This window comes from Martes martes (genome assembly GCF_963455335.1).
Source record: "Martes martes genome assembly, chromosome: 1".
NCBI classification, from domain to species: domain Eukaryota; kingdom Metazoa; phylum Chordata; class Mammalia; order Carnivora; family Mustelidae; genus Martes; species Martes martes.
Genome location: NC_137888.1, coordinates 194,092,631 through 194,114,368, shown reverse-complemented (window position 1 = coordinate 194,114,368; position 21,738 = coordinate 194,092,631). Strand labels below are relative to the sequence as shown.

At 46.6% G+C, this 21,738-nt stretch overlaps 1 protein-coding gene across 1 annotated transcript in view; it reads left to right on the top strand.

Moving 5' to 3' along the window:
* CACNA2D3 (calcium voltage-gated channel auxiliary subunit alpha2delta 3) overlaps positions 1–21,738 on the top strand; it is an 866,841-nt gene that overhangs the window by 353,253 nt on the left and 491,850 nt on the right. The gene's annotated exons all lie outside the window — the stretch shown is intronic.

The following is a 21,738-nucleotide window of genomic DNA, read 5'->3' as shown; positions in this document are numbered from 1 at the left end:
AGAAAATGTATAGTACAATATGTGTGTGTGTGTGTGTGTGTGTGTGTGTGTGTACATGTGCGTGTGTGTATGAAGGATATACATAAATGACTGTATACACAGAACGTTTCTGGAGGCATGTAGAAGAAATTAAAGTACATACTTTCCACTTTCCACCTTTCTGTTCAGTTTGAATGTTTTATCGTGAACATCTGTTTTTTCGGAGGGAATGAAAAGCCAAAGAACAAAAGAACTTGATTTACAAAAGCTACTCATCTACGAGTAATTTTCAGGTGCATAGGAAAACACCTGTGTGTCAAAGGTTACTGGCTTTCCTGCTGATGGTTCTTCTGGCTTCCTGGTGGCCCTGGTTGATGATGGTTTTGTTCAAGGCGGGAGGACTATTCAGTACACCTTACACGGACGCTGCCTTCGCTGGAGGTTGTTGTTAGTGTCATGTTGTGTCCTGATGGTAGTGGTTATTGTCATACAAACGATGTTGGCCTAGGAAAAGAGAAATGCGTTCCCTCTAAAGTGGTTCCATGATGTTCCCGTCACCCACTGATGGGTGTTACAGACAGGGGAATGCCCTGCCTCAAATACGAAGAACGTTCTGCCCTTGGAAAAGAAATGTGTCAGTGCTTCCAAGGGTCAGATGGAAAACTGGGATTCGAAGTGAGGCTTTCTGGTTTCCAGCCAAAGGCAGGCGGTGTGCAATCTCGTTTTGTGCTCTCTCTTTGGCATTATCTCAGAGAACTTGCAGAAGGACCATGGAGATCATCTGTGTCTGGGCTTCAGTGGTCCCTTCAGATGTGAGGAAGTACCTGGTAGAGGCCCAGGGCTAAGGTGGGTAAGAGCATGTCCCAGCCAGTCCCTGTTGCTTTACCCTCTGTGTCAGGCCCCCTCGACAAGCCTGGCCTGCATCAGTGACATGTGTCATGGGGGACTGGAGCCAGAGGTGACATCTTCACTACCTGAAAGATGCCTGACAGCACAGGGAGGCCTTGGGGACAGGACTCCCAGGTCTGTTCTCTGCTCAGGGCCACTAGGTCCTCAAAACACTTGCTAGTGAAAGCTGTGATGTCCAAAAATTTGTGCCTCAGATATTTGGGGTGAATTTCAAGTAAAAATGACCTTGGTTACCTACTTACTTTTCAACACATCAGGCTCTGGGCAAGGGGGGCAGTTCCATTTTCTAATCTCCAGGGGCCACCGTCTTGTGTTCTTGCAGTCTGAAGCGGGAAAGCTACTTCCCTGATCTGATTCTTTTCCCCCCTCTTACTTCGTGATGGTACAGCCCCTTGGTGTTCTGTGCCCCCTCAACTGCCACCGCCCTGTTTCATGTAGATGTTTGCGTATCTCCATATGCAGATGGGCGCAGCACACTCTGGCTATACCTTTTGGCAGATGGATTAACCCACATCTCAGAGAGACTGAAGCCACACAACTCTACATGGTAGAACCCGGACTGGAGTTAAAACGTCTTCCAGCTCACAGGGCATCTGGGTGCCCTGTTGGTTAAGCGTCCAGCTCTTGATTTCAGCTCCAGTCTTGATCTCAGGGTCTTGATCTCAGAGTCATGAGTTCAAGCCCTGAGTTGGGCTTCCAACGTGGAGACTATTTAAAAAAAGGATTCCTGGGTGCCTGGGTGACTCAGATGGTTAAGTGTCTGCCTTCGGCTCAGGTCATGATTCTGGGGTCCTGGGATTGAGTCCCGCATCAGGCTCCCTGCTCAGTGGGGAGCCTGCTTCTCCCTCTGCTTCTCTCTCTCTGTGTCCCTCATGAATAAGTAAATAAAAATCTTTAAAAAAAATTTAAAAAATAAAAAAAGAATTCTTCCAGCTCACAATGTGAATTTTTTTCACTACAACTTGAAGCAGAGCCTCTGTTGTTGAATCTGTGTGGACATGTCTTCACTTGGGTCCATTTTATTCAAGGCACAGTGCTGGGTTCAAGGAAGCTGGATCGTTCTCCTCCTTCAGAGACTTTTCTCGGGTGGGTTTTCCTGTCCTCCATTCACTGCCATCAGAGGCAGAATGGGGGATGGGAAATAGCAGGGCAAAGTGCTTCAGGTGAAAGGTGAAAGTGCCCAGATGAAGTGGAGAGGAGGGGCTCACTGTTGGGGGGCAGGTTCAAGACCAGCCAGATGCGCATGAGAGGCCCGGCATTAGGGAGATGGTGGATGGGTTTCCTTGGCAGGAGCAGGAGCCCTGAGAAAAGGTTGTGCCCTCCTAAGGTACACACTGAATGGGCAGCTGGTTTGCTTTTTCACAAACCAGACTTTAAAGAATGTCTAGAAACTGTTTGCTCAGTAAGGTTTGACAGTGTTCCTGGAATAATCTCTTGGATTTCAAGAACAAGTTGTCACACTCTCTGTTCTCATCTCTTTCATCCCCCCCCACCCCCCCGCCGTCCCTTGGCAGCACCTTCTTCAGGATCCTTCCCTATCCTTCACTCATGAGCCATGGAATATCTCCCTTCACAGGATATCTGTGTGACTCAAATGGATCAACTTAGAAGGCTTTATTCTTGTTTTTAATTGCCAGTTTATTCTCCTTCCAAAGATTTTCAGTAAAAAAGTGGCCAAATCATCCTTCTCCCCCTGAGCCCAGATGGCCTTTCTTCCTTGCCCTTCTCGCCCCTTCCTCTCTTCTGTGAACTGAGTCTAGCAAATGGCTGAGTGACATTCACATGCTGCCGAAAGCTCTAGGTAAATAAGTACTCTTGGGGGCAAAGGTGATGAGTGAAAAGAAGGACACTAAAAAACAGAACCGTCAATTTTGTGCGCAGGAGCCACTGAACTCACAGAGAAGGTTCATTCTCGTCATTCCTTTCGAGGGAAAGACCCAACAAGTGTCAACATAATCTCTATCAAGTCACTCCTGTTTCCCAAGGGATAGTGACAGATAAGGAGGACAGCAGTGTCCTTGTCTGCACGCTGGGGGCCTGTGCTGCCTGAAGCTCTCTGTCTACACTGTCTGCCTAGATGGCTCAGCCACCCCCTGAGCAGGAGATGATCGAGCGGAGGGTCAGTGGATGGACCATGAGGCCAGACAGCCACGTTAGAATCAAGGCTGCACCGTTCAGCTGCTGTGGGATTTCAGACAGCATGTTTAACCACTGTGGGTCTCCGGGGAGAATAACCATACCCAGCTCATTACAAGTTGAAGTTTTTGTGAGGACCAGATGGGACAGAGACAGATAGATACACTCTGGCCTATCAGAAGGCTCAGAAAGTGTTAGCTACCCTGATGACCACTGCTCACCCATGTTGCAGATGACAAGCCTGGGGCTCAAGGAGGGGAAGTCTTGTTCAAGTCTGAGTTCAGATCCAGCTCTGCCAGACTCCAGTCTGTTGTCTTATCTTCCATGCTTTAATGAGCACTGGGAGTCTCCCAGCAGAGGGGCCCAGGGGAAGCCCAGCGCCCAGGCTGCTCCTCACAGACCATGAGCCTGGACACAAGTGGATTGGGATGGCTCCATGGCTTGTCCCCTCCATCACAGTTTCAGTAGCCGGGCTGTCCTTCAGCCAAGGAGCCTCAGTGTGGCTGAGTTGGTGGTTCAAATGCGGGAGCGATGCGTGGAGTTGGTGACTAGCCCTGAGAGCTGAGGCTTCTGCCCATCCTCCTTGGTTGGCACCTGCCAGGTTGCAGACACAGAGTGTCAGCCAGGTGCAGAGGCTCTGCATTCCATTGGCTGCAGTTTAACATGGCTCATTGAGTGACCTCAGCGGTGGGCAAATGTGTGTCTTCTTGGAGCCCTGGGGGCTCTCACTCTCCTCTGTGGGGTTCAGGCCTCTGTGTGTCATTTCTCCTGAGGTAGCCCTGGGCTGCCTGGCTGTGGTCCCGGGTTCTAGCAGCTCTGCCTCCCTGCGGGGGTCACACACGCTTGGAGCTGGCGAAGGACCTTCGGGGCTTTCCCGCAGCCAGGGGACCAGGACCCGACTCAGCTGAGGAGCCAGTCTAGGGTTTCCCTGGGCGTCCTAGCAGAGAGGATGAGGATGGCAGCCTCCACCCCAGCCCGTAGCCCTCGGAATCCCTGGGGTTCTCATTCTCATGTGGCTCTTCATGTTGTCCTTCTAATGAAACACAATGGCTCCCATAAGTGTCCTTGCTACAGTCTTTGCAGGGGCTGCAGAGACTTCCTGGTTTTCTGCCAGGGGTAAGTAGGGAGGGGTGGAATCGTTCAGCAGCAGGGGTCGAGCCAGCCCCGCAGCTGCTGTATATTTGGGTGGTTATGAGGGCAGGCTTGGGGTCCAGTCCCTGCCCCTCCGCTTGCTGGTTGCCAGACTGGACCAGTTGTTACCCGCTGTGAGAGCAAGTCAGCTACTGTAGGGCCCAGGATCCCCACAGTGTGATGGCCAGAAGCTACCTGAGAGGATGGAAAAGGTCAGTAGAGAGGGTGGAGGGAAGAAAGGAGTGGAGGGAGGGAAGGGGCTCAGGAAGGAGAGAGATGGGGGAAGGAGGGAGAAGGATGAGAGTATGGGAGGTAAGAGACACAGGGCCAGGTTCCTCTTGGCCTCAGCCACCTGTCTCATTATTTTATTTTATTTTTATATTTAAAAAAAGAAGATTTTATGAGTGAGTATGCTTAAGTGGGAATGGGGGAGAGGGAGTGGGGGAGGGAGAGGCAGGCTCCTCACTGAGTAGGGAAGCCAAGGAGGTGAGGCTCCATCCCAGGACCCTAAGATCATGACCTGAGCTGAAGGCAGACGCTTAAGTGACTGAACCACCCAGGCATCCCCTGGCTAGTCATTTTAGTGCTGGCATGAGGATAGCCTGACTCCAGAAATGTTCTCCGTTTATCCTGACACACTTCATTCTAGAGGTGAGATTTCTTCCCCCCGTAGCTCATTCTACAGAGTTTGAAGAAGAAGATATGATGAGAAGTGGTTTCAACTGTCAAGATATGAAATGTCTTTTGACACTTTTTCACCCATTGTTCCCCTCCCAAGTCTCACTCAAGTTAACAAAAAAAGGAGACAGGACCGGGGGTTTGGTGGTTATTTTTTACTTAGACAGGAAAAGCCACCTTCTTCCTTCAAATTCAGAGTTGCATAAAGCACTTGGAAATGACATTTATTAGCTCATATTAGGAATTAACAAGTACATTGTCACTTGAGCAAAAAAAGGACGCGGAGCATGCGGGCGGAAAACTAAGGAGTCGGCCTGGGTGCGGGCGCCGGTGTGCTGCCTGAGCGAGGAAGGCCCGTTGACCTGGCTCCGAACCAGTGTGTCTGCGGGGAGGGACATCACCTGCCAGCTTCCATCGGGTGGCTCGTGCGAGGAGTGAAATGCCCACTCGCGTTCTCAGCGTGGGTGTTACAAAGGTCAGTTGTTCCCCACTTGCCGGCTTACTGCAGAAGAGGGGTTCTCCTTAAGGGCCATTTATGATTAGAGGTTCATCTCCAGGTGTTAGCTGTGGGCACGCTTGCTAAGGAAAGGGGCTTCACAGACAGGGCTGGGCCTGGACTGCCATCAGCCTGGATGTGCTCGAGGGAACACATCCACCCACCCTCCAGGACCTCCATATGTTCTTGGTCATACATACTAGCGTTTGAAAGGCAGGGATGACCCTTTCCATGGAATCAAAGTCTAGAGGCTAGCAGCCCCACAGCACAGTGAGTCTGAGATAAAGTCAGACCTTCCAATGGTCTGGTGTGGCGTCTACGCTGAGCTTCATCCCCTTTGCAGATAATGCGTTAGCAGAGATAATGTGCTTTTCCCATTTTAAGCAGTCTCTTTCCTTAATAAATAGCTTAGCCATGGGAGATACGTAACACACTTTCAGGTTGTGCCAGAAAGAGCTTTATCTTCCATTTCCAGGCCCATGGCATATATTTCTGGATAATGGATGGTCAAGTTAGGAGGAAGTGTTTGGGAGATTCTCCATCTCTGGAGGTATGTGGTTTATATTAGCTCAACTGGCAGAAATCTAAGTCAGACGTTCTGTTGACAAAGGATGGAGATCAAGGACTGATTTTAAATGGGTGGTGATTATTATTTGCTGCGAAGTACAACTGTATGTTAGCGCTGAGTTGCTTAACGCAAAGGCCACCGGGGGCTTGTCCAGCCTCAGATGGTGGAGGGAAGAGTCCTGGGGTCAGGCAATGCCAGCCGGGAAGTAAAGCAAAGAGTTTGAATGCATCTCTTATGTGTCGGTGTGTCCGAGTTAAAGAGAAAAATGCCACGATGAGGGATCTCAATACTGCGGAAGGAAGTTGCAACAGCTAACAGCTAGGAGGCCGGTCCACAAAAGTACGCGTGAAATTCCCAAGGGCTTCAGTAACCCTCTGCGTCACCATTGACCTGTGCGGCTGCTGATAGTTCAGGAATGTTCCTGCAGTGCCCCCGCCTTTCTCAGATGGCAGCACACTCAGCGACCACGAAGAGGTAAATTTCTTCCATGCGAGGTGCTGGGCTGACACTTGTCCCAGCCTGAGAGCCGAGGGGTCAGTGTCTGGGCCCAGAGGCTGGAGGACTGGCCTTAGTGTGGAATCTGAGAAGCAGAGGAGGTTGGGGCTTCACATAGCTACTCTGTCCGTGGAGTCGGCCCAGACCCATGAGCCGTTACAAAGCCCAGAAGTGACTCCATCCAGAGCCAGCATCATGAAGGTATAAAGGAACCAGAAGTGACTTTCCATGCTATACAGAAAACCTGGGGACATGGGACAGCAGACGGTGGGGCGGTGGTTCTCATCTCAGACCATTTACTAATCACGACCACTCAGAGAGTTTCCTTAAAACAACAACCAACAACAGCTTTATTGAGATACAGTTTGCTGACTCAAACTGTACACTTCTCTGTTTTAAATATCTTCACAGAGTTGTGCAGCCAGCATCTCAGCCAATGTTAGAACGTTTTCCTCACCTCAGAACCATGAGAGACTGTGGACTCTGAGAAACAAACTGAGGGTTTGGGGGGGGTAGGAGGTTGGGGGAGCCTGGTGGTGGGTATTAAGGAGGGCACGTATTGCATGGAGCACTGGGTGTGGTGCATAAACAATGAATCTTGGAACACTGGAAAAATAAAATAAAAATTTTTAAAAAAGGAATAAAAGAACTCCTATACCCTTTAGACATCACCCACTGTTTCCTTCCCTATTCCTCCCAGCTGGAAGCCACTGCTAGTCTATGTCCTGTCTCTATAGATTTGCCTTTTTTTTTTTTAAAGATTTTTATTTATTTATTTGACAGACAGAGATCACATGTAGGCAGAGGAGATAGGCAGAGAGAGAGGAGGAAGCAGGCTCCCTGTTCAGCAGAGAGCCCGATGTGGGGCTCGATCCCAGGACCCTGGGACCATGACCTGAGCCAAAGGCAGAGGCTTTAACCCACTGAGCCACCCAGGTACCCCTAGATTTGCCTTTTTGGAGCATTTCATATAAATGTAATTCTATAATATGTGCTTATTTCACCGGGCATTTTTTTCAGGATCCTTCCATGTTGTAGCAAGTGTCAGTATCCGTTGCTTTTCAGGGCTGAATCATACTCCTCTGTAGGATAGACTACAAATTATTTATCCATTCATCAGTTGATAGATATTTAGGTTGCTCTTACCTTTGGACTATTATGAATAATACTGCCACAAATATTCAAGTGCAAGTTTTTGTGTGAGTATGTTTTGATTTCCCTCGAGCATATGCCTAGGAGCGGCATTGCTGGGTCATATGGTAACTCTACACTTAACCACGTGAGGAACGGCCAGACTGTTTTCCACAGTGGCTGTACCATGTTCCCACCCGCGATGTATGAGGGCTCTGATTACTCTACGTTCTTGCTAACATTTGTCATTATCACTTTCCTTGCTGTCATTTAAAACCACGTGGTGTGTGAGAACTATCTCATTGTGGTTTTGATGTACATTTCCCTGATAACTAATGATTTTAAGCATCTTTTCCTTCTTTCTCAAGATTGTTTTGGCTATTCTGGATTTCTCACAACTCTATCTGAATTACAGAATTAGCTTGTCAATTTCTATAAAAAAGTCAGCTGGGATTCTGATAGAGTTTGCTGAACTTGTAGATTGCTTTGGAGTACATTACCACCTTAACAATATTAAGTTAGATATTTTTTGATTTATGTGGATTTTCAATTTCTTTCAACACAGTTTTAGAGTTTTCAGAGTACAGGTTTTGCATTTATTTGTAAAATATATTTCAAAGTATTTACTTTTTTGATGCTATTGTGGATGAAATTGTTTTCTTAATTCATTTTTGGGTTGTTTATTATAAGCACATAGAAATTTAATTAACTGTTAAATAAATTGAATCCATAATTAAATACCTTCCCTGAAAGGAAAAAGAAAAAAAAAAACAAGTATATAGAAATTCAATTCATTTTTATATATTTGATCTTATGTTCTGAAACTTGCTCAATTTGTTTATTTTCTAATAGTTTTCTTTGACTGTGTTTTTAGGGTTTTCAATGGCTCATGCTGTCAGCAAAGAGATAATTTTACTTCGTCCTTTCCAATCTGGATTCTCTCCCTCTCTTTCTTCTTCCCTTCTTCTCTCCCTCCCTTCTTCCCTCCTTCTCTCTCTCCCTCTTTCATTCCTTCCCTCCCTCCTTCCTTCCCTCCCTCTCTCTCTTTTTCCTATTTACTTGCCTAATCACTCTTGAGTAGAACTTTCAATACAATGAAAAAAAAAAATGCTGGGAGAAGACATTGTCTTGTTCCTGATCTTAAGAGAAAGCATCCCGTGTTTCACCATCAAGTGTGATATTAGCTGTAGATTTTATGTTGACGCTCTTTATCCAGTTGAGGAAGTTCTTTTTTATTCCTAGTTGATTTAGTTTCTTTCTTTCTTTCTTTCTTTTTTTTTTAATCACAAAATGGTGTTGGATTTTGTCAAATGCTTTTCCCGCATGTGTTGTGATGATCATGTGGCTTTTGTTTTCTATTCTACTGATATGGTATATTACATTAATTGATTTTCAGGTATTAAACCAACCTGGCATTTCTGGGATAGATTTCCCTTAGTCATGGTGTGTCATTCTTTCTATGTGTGGCTGGATTTGTTTTGCTGGTATTTGGTTTTTAAATCCATATTAATATAATCCATATTATTAATATGGATTATATTAATAATCCATATTAATAATATGGATTATATTAATAATCCATATTAATAAGAATAATCCATATTCTTATTAATAAGAATAATAAGTATTCTTTTCTTGTGATGTCTTTGATGGGTTACTACTGGTCTCATGAGATGTGTTGGGACGTGTTCCCCCCCTCCTTCTGTTATTTTGGAAGAGTTTGTTAAGAATTGGTATTCTTCTTCAAGTGTTTCACCACTGAAGTCATCTTGGCCATGGCTTTTCCTTCTGAAGTATATTTTTGATTAATAATTCAATCTCTTTATTAGGTACAAATCTGTTCAGACTGTCTTTTTTTTTTTTTTTTTTTTGAGTGGTTTCAGTAGTATATGGCCTTTTAGGTATTTGTCCATTTCGTCTAAGTTATCCATTTTATTGGTATATAATTATTCATAGTATTTTTTTCTTATTCTTTTTGTTTCTATAAGGTTGGTAGTACTGTCCCCTTTTTCATTTATGTTTCTAATAATTTGACTTACTCTTTCTTTTTCTTGTTCAGTCTAGCTAAAAATTTTCAGCTTTATTGATCACTTTAAAGAATATTCTTTCAGTCTTACTGATTTTCTCAAATAATTTTTCTATTCTCTGTTTTATGAATTCCTAATCTAACTTTGATTATTTCCTTCCCTCTGCTTGCTTTAGGTTTAGTTTGCTTTTCTTTTTGCATTGTGTTAGGGTAGGAATTTAGATTTAAGATCTTCTTTCCTCCCTCCCTTCCTCCCTCCCTCCCTCTCTCTCTCTTTCTTAGTATATACATTTGCACATATAAATTTCCCTCTAGTGCTGATTTAGCTGCACCCCATGAGTGTTGGTCTGTTGTATATTCACTTTCCTTCATCTCAAAACATTTTTTTGATCCTTTGGTCATTTCAAAGTATATTATTTGTTTTCCACATATGTGTGAATATTCTGAATTTCTTCCTGTTACTGATTTGTAATTTCATTTCACTATGGTAATAAAATATATTCTTTATTATTTATACCCTTTTAAATTTATGATATTTGTTTTCCTGCCTAGCCTATGGTTTATTCTGGAGAATGTTCCATGGGCACTTGGGAAGAATATGTACCTGGCTGGTGTTGGTTGGAGTGTTCTACAGATTTCTGTTAGATTTAATTATTTTATCAGGGTGTTGAACTCTTATTTACCTTTCAGTCTTCTGCCTAGTTGTCCTATGCTTTATTCAAAGTGATATTGAAGTCTCCAACTATTATTGTTATCTATTTTCCCTTTCATTTCTATCAGTTTTTACTTCATGAAATGTGGTGCTCTGTTTTCAGCATGTATATGTGTACATTTTTTGCATCTTCCTAATGGATTTATTCTTTTATCATCATGAAATGTTCCTCTTTATCTCTAGTAACATTTTTTTGCTCTAAAGTCTATTAATTTGTCTGATATGAGTGTGATGATTCCAGCTTTTTGTGGTTGCTGTTCGCATGAAGTAGCTTTTTCATCATTTTACTTTTAATCTGTTTGCGTTTTTAAATTTTTTAAAAGATTTATTTATGAGAGAAAGAGGGCAGGGGAGGGGCAGAGGGAGAGAGAGAGAATCTCAGGCAAACTCCCTGCTGAGCGTGGAGCCCAGTCCAGGGCTTGATCTCACAACTCTGAGATCATGAGCTAAGCTGGAACCAAGAGCTGGATACTTAACCGACTGAGCCCCTCAGGTGCCCCACTGCATCTTTAAATTTAAAGTGTATCTCCTGTGGACAGCCAGTCAGTGTTTGAGACCGTTTCCTCCCAGTGGTCCCTTCCTCAGATTTTCTCCAGCAAACTTCCCAGCCTGCCCTTTAATTTGTATCTCCAGTGAGTCTGTCTGTCTCCTGCTGTCTCCTCCCAACTATAACCTCTAGTGGTTTTGAGACCTCCCTTAGGCTTGAACTTCTCCACCCTTGGTTGCAAATGAAGTCCATTCCTTTGGGAAGAGATTTCTAACTCTCCGTTTTGTGACCTGCTTTTCTGTAGTTTTTCTCCCCTGGGCATGATCTCTGAGTCACAGCTTTGGGGCCGGTGGTGGGGAAAAGAGCATGATTCTCTCTTGAGTAAACCTAGGCTTGAGGAACTAAATGCTCACTGGAAAGGGAAGCAGAATCCTCAAGGGTTTTCAGCTTGCCTCTCCTAGCATGGAATCTTCACCTTACAAGTCCAGTCAAGGACAGTCAGAGCCCCAGTTTTCTCTGCATGCTGAGCTCAAAGTAAGCCTTCTTCCTGTGGGTGTAGTAGGCAGTGTGGAAGAAGGGACCCCTTACCGACCAGCTGTACATGCTCAGCACTTAGCCTTCACAACAGGTGAGCTGATACCCTGCTCCTTCAAGGGTGAATGCCTTGCAACTGCCAGTTTGGGAGAGAGAGAGCTCACACCCTGTATTTGGCTGTCCCAGTCTGCAGTGGAGTTTGTGTCTTGCTGAGCTGGGAAAGGAGAGAGAGGAAGCACAACTTGGTTCAAACATAGTAGATTCCTGCTATTCTTCCTGAGTTTTAGTAGGTTTTCTTTAACAGATGTTTCTTTTTTATTTTATTTTTTATTTTTTAAAGATTTTATTTAATTATTTGACAGGCAGAGATCACAAGTAGGCAGAGAGGCAGGCAGGGGGGTGGGGAAGCAGGCTTTCTGCTGAGCGGAGAGCCCGATGGTAGGGCTCAATCCCAGGACCCTGAGATCATGACCTGAGCTGAAGGCAGAGGCTTTAACCCACTGAGCCACCCAGGTGCCCCTAAATGATTATTTTTAAACATAGTTTATATCAGTTTCACTGGGGAGCAGGTCTGAGAAGCTCCATATGGTGTTGTGCCAACAGTGTGACCTCTCAGGGTACTTCTTAACTCAGATGCCCAGTCCCCCTCTGGAAGATCAGAAAGTCTGAGATGTGGATAGGGCCTGGAAAAACCCCAGGGGATATGGGTATACATCCAGGGTTAGGGTTCCCGGTGTCAGGTGAATGCGAGCATGGGCCTTGGAGAGGAGCCACAGCCCTGACATTCAGCAGTTAGCAATCTTAGGCAACGTATCACTTATAGATCAGTTTCTTGATCTATGAAATAGGGATGAGAATGGCTCCCAGCCCAGAAGCTTATAGCATGAGATAAGTAATGCAGTAAAACATGGAAGTAGAAAAATAAAAATATAATCATATATCATATAGTAATAGCTCAACTATGATTATTTCCCTGAAGTGGTAGATTTTGAGCTTAAAGAAAAGATCATATTCTTAGAGTTGGTTATCTTACCTTATTTGTAACTCTTATTTTGGTTTTATCTTACCCAGTTTGGGATGTTTACTGATGTGATTTTTTTTTTAATTTAATAGCTTCTTTTTTTTTTTTTTTTAAAGATTTTATTCATTTATTTGACAGAGAGAGAGAGATCACAAGCAGGCAGAGAGGCAGAGAAAGAGGGGGAAGCAGGCTCCCCGCCAAGCAGAGAGCCCGATTCGGGGCTCGATCCCAGGACCTGAGATCATGACCCGAGCCGAAGGCAGAGGCTTTAACCCCTTGAGCCACCCAGGTGCCCCTGATTTTTTTTTTTTTTTAAATTGCTTTACTTCAGATGTTTTAGGTTTCACAGGCTGTCATCAGGAATATAGGGTGTACATTTGGGCATGGAGGGTAGAGGGGGGCAGGGAGGGGATGGCCTCACTGACTGCCAGGCCTTTTCAGTGCTGGCTGTCGATGCTGTCCCTTGGCCTTGGGTGAGGTCCTGGATTTGTAGCAGCCTACAGTGAAGGGCTGGCAGTGCCCAGGCAAAGACCTCATTGAGAATGAGAGGATCTTAGGTCGAAGTTCCTTTTGGAAGGCTTCACTTCTGGGAGAGTCTCAGCACAGTTCAGTTTGTTGGTCACCTCCTTCAGAAAGACCCTCCTAATTGCACAGATGAGACGAGGGGTCCCTCCGGTGCCACCTCCAGGGTCCCGGTCTTGCAGGCACTGTGCTTTGTGTTACCACCTCTGGGGCTGCGCAGCCACTTCCTCTCCAGCCGGGCACTTGCTGGGGGTGCCGTAGTTGTCGGCTGAAGGATGCAGGCAGATTCCACAAGCCCCTCGAAGCTGGAAATGGGGGCTGTTCCATACATGTGATTCAGTAGGAAGGGAATAAGAAAGGAGTGTTTGTCTCTCCTCTGAAAGGCATTGGACACAGCTATGTATAGCGCAAAACAGAATCAACCCCAGGGAAATTCTTCCTTCCTTACTGGAGCATCTCGCAAGAACAGCCTGGACCATGCCTTGTTGTATCTTTAAAGGAAGACAGGAAATCCAGACTCAACTTATATAGTACTAACATTTTTGAAGTACTGACTGTGCACCAGGCACTGGGGCTAAGTGTTTTATTTTATTTTATATTTAAAAAACTTAAATTTAATTAGCCAACATACAGTAATTAGTTTCCGATGTAGAGTTTAGTAATTCATCAGTTGTATATGACACCGAGCGCTCATCACATCACGGGCCCTCTTTAATGCCCGACACCCAGTTACCTCATCCCCCACCCATCTCCCTTCTGGCAACCCTCAGTTTGTTTCCTAAAGTTAAGTGTTGTAAATGTACATTTCCTTTAATCTTCACAGCAATCCTATGAAGATCAGCTCTGTTTTTATCCCCATTATATAGGTGAAGAATGGCGCTCAGAGATACCCAGCAACTTGCCTGGGGTCACACAGCCCATTAATATACTCAGCCATATGTAATATCGCCTGCATGTGAAATCTTTTGTAGGACATGGACATCTGGAAAATTCTGTTGTGTTGTCCAAGCCGAAAAAAGAATAGTTATGCCCTGTCCCAAACGCACACTCCAGCATCGCCTGGATTGGCCAAATGGGTTGAGGAGGCCAGAGAATACTTTTCTTCTGTGCTATAGTCCTGGAGAGATGGATCCTCTTTTGGCTTAACAGAGTTCAGGACACCAGAATTAAAGCCCTTGAAGAGCCTAGAAGAGCCTAGAAACATAGGCTGGCAGCCTCCATGGCTTTCAAGATGTCATTGCTCTGCCTTGTGTTCTTTTTTTCTTTTTAATTTTATTTTTTCAGTGTTCCAAGATTCATTGTTTATGCACCACACCCATGTCCATAGCAGCAATGGGCACAGTCACCAAACTGTGGAAAGAGCCAAGATGCCCTTCAACAGGCGAATGGATAAGGAAGATGTAGTCCATATACACTATGGAATATTATGCCTCCGTCAGAAAGGATGAATACCCAACTTTTGTATCAGCGTGGATGGGACTGGAGGAGATTATGCTGAGTGAAACAAGTCAAGCAGAGAAAGTCAATTATTCACTCTGTGTTCTGGTTGCAGATGGGTTATGAGAGGCTATGGGAGCAGAGGACATGCTCTAGCAGTTGGTTTGATTCTCATTTCTGCATTCTGTACCGTTCAGAAGAGGAGCTTTACCTATCTGCTCTTTGTCGATTCTCATCTCCCCACACCTGTTGGGGATAAACTTGGGCTGGGAGTTCTAGTGCTTCAGAATTACAGATATCCTTGGCCCAGCTGCCTTTTGGACCAAGTTGATAGGGGTGTGCGATGGAAAGATATTCACAACTCCCTTTAAGTGGCAAATTGAAAAACCCTACTTATTCAAAATAAAATGGCAGTGGTTCACAACATTTCAGTCTCATTTTGAGCTGCCTCTATACCCTCAGAAGACGTTTCCCACCCCTGTGCCAGTAGAACTTTTGATTACTGCCCGCGCTCATCAAGTTGGAGCGAATTAGCTTGTCTTTGAGCACGACGGTGAGAGCCAGTTTCTGGAAATGCATTAGGGGGCTGAAGGCATTGCTGGCTGTACTGCAGAGTTCAAGGGGAGCGGAGTTAAATGTGTGTCTGTGAAGTCCACATCGGGACCATCAGATGTCACTCTTCAAAGGCAGAAGGATCGGCCAGCCGCTGAGAAACTTGAATTGCTTGGGTGGGACACGGACCAAGAGCACTTTGAGGCAGAGAAGATAATATTAGAAATTTGCAACATGAGAAAATGTAACAAAGGGAATTGTGGCCAGTTTGTTTGCCTTCTGGCCACTGTCCTTGTCATGCTAAATTTCCTCTTCAACATGGAGGGTCCTTCCACCGGTGATCAGAGTGCCAGGAACTAGCAGACCCTGAGCCACCACCTTTCTGAGTTCATCCCTGGGCTGCCTCTCAGTGTCTTTTCTCTCTGATGTGCCCATCCTCCCTCCCTGACCTCATTTCGTACCCCTGCCATCCAGTTCCTGCCAGCACGAGGCTGCCTTCTGTCTATCACTGTGTGCCATACCTATTTTCTCCTAAGGATCTGTGCAGGCTGCCTTCCTTCCCCGCTGCCCCGCATTCCTTCCTCTCTCTCCCCTGTCTGTCGAAATCCTGTCCCAACGTAGCCTCATCTCGGGCTGCGCTGTGTCTCTGAAAACCTCCTGCATCCTGTTGACCTTGGAGCTCTTGCACAACTTAGTGGACTCACACAACCCAGGGCTTAGTGGCTTTCTTGCCTTGTTCCCATTGTGCCGGTCCCTCGCTGGGCTGGGTCAGGAGCTGATCTTGTGTCTTCTGTTGAACCCAGTGTCGTGACCACTCCAACTAGCCACACACATACAACTGGACAGACCTGGCTGGGAACGCTGTGGTTCTGAGGTATTTCGGGAGGAAAGGCCACAAATGTGTGTGGCTTGTTCTCAAGTGGTTTGGAAAGGAAAAGCGTGTGTGTGTGTGTGTGTGTGTGTGTGTGTATCTGTGGGGAGGGTGTGCAAGTGTTAAAGCAAATGGGATAGTGTTGGGGTAGGAGCATCTCAAAGGACGTACAGGTGCACTCCGTGCTATTTTTATTCTTGCAACTTTTCTGTAGGCTCGAGAATGTTTCCAAACAAATGTTTTCTTTCCACCCACCCTCCCCCAGCCCCAGTAAAAACAAGACAAAACACTGTGGTTATCCTTGCTTCTTTTCCCCCAGCTCACCTCACATCCCACAAGAGGTGGGTCAGCGCCCCCTGCAGGACGTCTTCTACCTTTCCAACCTGAACGGGCGGTGACCACCTGGGTCCAAGCATTCATCATTTCTAGGTGCCTCCCACCTGGACTTCTCTTTTCCATCTTTGTCTCCGGACAGTCCTCTCTCCCCACGTCAAAATAGTCCAGGCTGTTGTTGTTGTTGTTATCATCAGCAATCACATCACATCGCTTTTGCACTCATCCCCTTCTAATACAAGTCTTGTCATTCTACTCGACCCTCTGCCTGCTTGGAACGCCTCTCCTGTGTGTCTCGGTCTAGACTGGTCTTGCTGTTCTGGGTTGTCTGAAGCTCACTACCACACAGGGTTCTTCCCGTGAAATGCTCCCTTTGTCTGAGGCACGTTCCCCTCTGATTTTGCCTCCTCACTCTTCATTCGCTTCATTTGTTTGAATGATGCCTTCTCGACCCATCTTCTTTTAAAAAACCATCCCTGGGGCACCTGGGTGGCTCAATGGGTTAAAGCCTCTGCCTTCAGCTCAGGTCATGGTCTCAGGGTTCTGGGATTGAGTCCTGCATCGGGCTCTCTGCTCACTCCCTCTATGCCTACTTGTGATCTCTGTCTGTCAAATAAATAAATAAAATCTTTTAAAAAAATTAAAAAATAAAAAACCATCTCTACCTCCTCCCTCATCCTTGGTTCTTTTCTGACTTTATCTTTCAGGGTAGAGATAAGTTTGCTACCAAAGAAATTATGTTATGCCTAATTGTTATCATGGCTGGTAGAATGTAAGCTTTGGGGAGAAGGACTTTGAAATATTTGTTCTCTGCTGTATTGGCATAGCCTGGCCCAGTGTTCCTCATCCTGTGGTCCCAGAACAGCAGCCTCAGGATCCTCTTGGGGCCTTGTTAGAAGTGAAAATTCCTGGGTCCTTCCCAGATCTATTGAATTGGGTGCTCTAGTCAGGAGGGGAGAGTAGCAGTCTGTGTTCTAGAAGTCCCTCAATTGATTCTGATACATTTTAAATTACGAGAATCACTGCTTTCAAATGATGCCTCACGTAAGTTACATTCTAAGAAGTATTTATTTTTTAAAAGATTTTATTTGAGAGAGAGCATGGACACACATGCACATACAGGGGCATGTGCCCACACGAGTGGGGGAGGGGCAGAGGGAGAGGGAATCTCAAGCAGACTCCGTGTTGAATATGGAGCCCAATGTGGGTCTTGATCCCATGACCCCAAGATTATGATTTGAACCAAAACCAGGAGTTGTTTACTTAACCGACTGAGCCACCCAGGAGTCCCCAAAATATTCAAATGAATAGACAAGCATTTGGGGCCTGTATGTGTCACAATGTCCACTTTCTGTTACCTTCTTGATTTGGAACCTTAAAATGCTAGTCTAATGAAAAACCTAAGTTTTTCGTCATGAAAATGTTAATGTTTCAACTTTGACTTTGTGAGGACTCAAGGTTAAAATAGGACTTCTGTTTTTATTCTCTCTGTCCCTCTTGCCTCCTTTGTATTATGCTGATGCTAAGCTGTTAATTTATTTCTTGATTTACATTTCTGATAATGGTTGTTATTGGGGGAGACAATACAGAGGGCTCCAAATTATATAATAAATACAGGAATAACAGTTTGTGCTACCGAATGTTTGTTGAAAGGATATATGATGGCAGGCTGTGTCCTGAGCCAGTGAATGGCTCAAGTCAGGATTCATATCAGGCCTCATTGCTCAGCTGAAAGTTGAAGTTTTGAGGTGGACAGGTCACCTGTCAGGATGCTGAGTAATGTCTGGTACGACCAGAACCTCTGCCAGTCAATTTGTCATTGTCAGCTCTGAATTCTTTCTTGTCTAGAGAACAGATGAGGTGGCCACCAAGTAGAACAGCCCAAAGAAAAGGGACTAAAAGGTGATTTGTTGAAAAATGGGAAGTTTCAACCTAAAGAGAATCTCTTAGCGATTTTACTGCTAAGAGCTATTTATACACAAGTATTCATGATCACACTTAAGTAATCCATCTAAAAATGTGGGCTTTCCACTTGAGTTACCCCAGAGCAGAAAAGAGTTATTAAGGCATCTAGTTTTCAGCCTCCATCTCTAACCTATGGTAGAGAGCTCATGAAGAATTGCCAGGCTGTTGCTGGTACTGTTCTATGTGGTGGGACTGGGTAGGTGGTAGGATAGATGGGCATTTCCCAGTGTTACCAACGATCATCGTGGGTCACCAGATTGTGTGTTGCTTTTTTTTGTTTGTTTGTTTTTTCTGTTCTCTCTTTCTTTCTGGATTTTCTACAGTGAACATTTATAAAAATTTTAATTCCAGTTAGTTAACATACAGTGTTGTATTACTTCCAGGTGTATAATATAGTGATTCAGCCCTTCCATACATCATGACAGGTGCATTCCTTAATCCCTATCATCTATTTTCCCCATCACCCTCCCCCTCCCCTCTGATCAGTTTGTTTTCTATAGTTAAGAAGCAATTATATCTCGGTTTTCTCTCTCCCCCCCCTTCTCCTTTGCTTGTTTGTTTTGATTCTTAAATTTCACATATGAGTGAAATCATTCAGTGAGCCTCATTTAAAGATCTTGTGAGTGTTTTTTTGGAAAATTATTTGGGTATGCTGGGCCACTTCCCATTTTTACGTAAACTGAGATGTTCAAAGATCGAGCTGGGTAATCACGAGGACCGCTTGGACCCTCCCCACCAGGGATCATCCTGATTGAAACCACTCCAGAAACCATCTGTGTCTGCAGACCAGCAGTAAGCAAGTGTGTTTTGCACGGGGTGGCCGTTTGTCCTGATATCACACATTTCCAGGGCGCACGTTGCTGCGGCTCTGTGACCGGCTTAGGGTAGGTGGCCAGGGCAGAGATCGAGTCCTGGAGGCGGAGATCCTGGCCAAGAAGAGACCAAGATGAGGACCCTGGGCATTTCTGAGAAGGATCTTCCTGTTTCTCTTTCTCTCTCTTGGTAGAGTAGTTAAAGTCTATTCCGCCACGATTATTATTATTTTATTTTATTTATTAATGTTTTAAGGGCAACTGCTACACATGGAGTGTTTGCGGGTGGGTGTGCAGTGCTGAGCTGAGTCTGGAGAAGCACTTAGGTTCACTCACCTGTGAAATGGGGCTGTCAGCGCCACCCCTCGGCCACAGAGACAGAGCGCTGGCACCCAAGACACTGGTGTGCATTAGCAGAGGCTCAACAGACGGGTAGGACTCTTGTTAACAATGGTTATCTCTCTCCAGTCCTACCAGCTATGCATTGTTCTCCTGGTTTTACAGATGAGGAACTTGAGGCAGAGAGAGAGATGGAAGGAGGAAGGGACAGACAGACGGAGAGTGATGGAGAGACAGGGATGCCCGCGTGTGGCTCAGCACGTGTGGGGAGTTCCTGGATTGGCCACACAGGTGGTGAGGGTGACCTTGTCTGGGCACGCCCACTCGTGGTAGGGAAGGAAGTGGGTCATTCTTACCCTCTCATTCCCATGCTGTCTGACCTTGGGAGATGACGTGCCCAGCGCTGTCCCTCACCTGCCCCCTGACAAATGGGGTGTTAATAGTACCACTTCAGAGGAGTCACCTAGTTAACAATGTTTATCTAACACTTACTATGTGCCCTGCACATTCAGGGGAACAGCCTCACCAGGGAGTCCTGGTGACTTCATTTGTTATCTGAATCGACCGCATTAGCGGATCCTTGAACCACCCTGAGTCTGAAGCTTGGCGGACACCTTGGGATCCTGCTGGAACAGGAGAGGACTGGGAGGGCTTAATGAGGGCTGCGTTCTTCCCTGGGAGGCTGTCCTGTGAGAGTTGCCCGCTCCCCCTCGGTTTCAGTGAAGATAAGGGCTCTCGGACCCGCCCCCCCCCCCCCCCCCCAGAACAGAGCTGCAGGATATAAAGCCGCTGGGCTGCAGCCTCGCTTGGGCTCCCCGGCAGTGGGCTGTCCCACAACTCACGCTGCAGTTCTCCAGCCCTTTTATTTCATGTGGTCCCTGTCGTTGCGGGGGACAAGAAGCACAGGCACCCAGCTGGCGTGGCGGCGTCCTTCCTTTCTCTGTCTAGGGAATCCACACGTCGCCCAGATCTGAAGGTGGCTCTTCATATCTCCCCCTTTGGGGTCCAACAGGTCCTGGCTTTGACCTGCTGTGTCTGTTGGTGGAGCTGGACTGCGCTGGCAGATACAGTGGCCGTGCTTCTCTGCTCTCCAGGCATTTCCAGCCTCACAGGGGGATAGAAGACAAATAAGTAAACACACACAGAAGTGCATAAATCCCGAATGAGGCAGGTGCTTGGCGAGGTGATGTGTGGAAAGCAAGTACCATTGTGTGCAAGCACTCAGCAGAGGGATCCTTCAACTCCCCTCACCTGCTCCCCCAGCCCTTTTGCCAGCCCTGGTTCTGGAATTTCAAAACACGGTCTAGAGCACACTTCATGTGAAGGGTCTTTTCCAAAGGGGCTCCTTTGGGCTTTGCACTGTGCCTGAGCGTGTGGACCAGGGATGCCTGACGCCGCATGGCCTGGCATCTGGGCTGTCTCACTTTCCCGATGGCCCTAAGACTGTGAGCAGACAGCACAAGCTGGTGATGACAGCAACACCTCACGGGGGTCCAGGCTCTGGCAGGTGGTTTTGTGTGCCTGAAGGCCAGGGTCGGGCCTTCCCCATGGCCTGAACAAGAGCTCCTCAGGAGTGAGCCTTTCCTGACTTGCCGTGGGGAGGATTACAGCCCACGCCACGCAGCTGAACATCCTCCATCCCAGCCGGCATCTTCTGTCTTCCCTCGGGTCTGCTCTGCAACCCTGGCCCTAAGCAGACAGCTCTGCTCTCTCCTTGCACCTCCCACCGGGAAGCTCAGCATGTGGCAATTATTCCTGCAGGGAGGATAGCTGGCCCCTTGGGCCCCACCTCAGAAGCTGGAGATTAATAGCGGATGACATTCTGAATGCCTGCTTTAGGCTGGGTCCTGCACTGAGCGCTTTTCCCACAGTGTCCCTGATGCTCATGGTCACAGTGAGAGGAAGACATGGGGTACCGTGTTTGGCAGGGATTCAGGGGGCTCACACCAGAATTGAGAGGAGATTTCTTCTCAGATACGTGAGTCCCTGCTTCTCATGGTTAGGGACTAGGCAGACAGAGACAGAGCACCTGTCTGCGCTGGTGGCAGAGTTGAGCTCTCGCCTGTATCCCTGGGAGAGCGGGGCCTCTGCCTTGTGCTGTGGCTGGGTTTGGAGCCGCTGTGGCCTCCCTTTGCTGAGAAGCAGTGTGGCGACCCCCTGCTCTGGTCCTCTGGTGCAGAGGTGTGCTGAGGGCGGCCCTAGTTCTTTTCTGTGACCCACGCCCGTGACCGTGGCCATGTTCTTCTTGCGTACCATCCTTCACACCCACGCGTGTCCCATCCAGTCTATGTCCACCACTTGTGGAGTTGAACCCAGGAGGAGGTCTGGGCTCTGGTCTCCGAGTTGCTGAGAACTGGCTCTGGACAAGTCCATCACCTCCTGGGGCCTTTCAGATAATTCAGGACCTGCCAGCCCTGCCTCTGTCCTCCCCTGGGGCTGCCCTGTGGCGTTTCAAGAGGCTTGACTTGGAGCGACAACAGGAAAGTTAAATGACATGGACACGGATCTCAGCTCATCCTCTGATGCACTGAGCACGGACGTGCTGTGTACACATTCCAAGACACACAGCAGTCTTCCTTTCCCTTTAGTTCCTCTGTCCCCCTT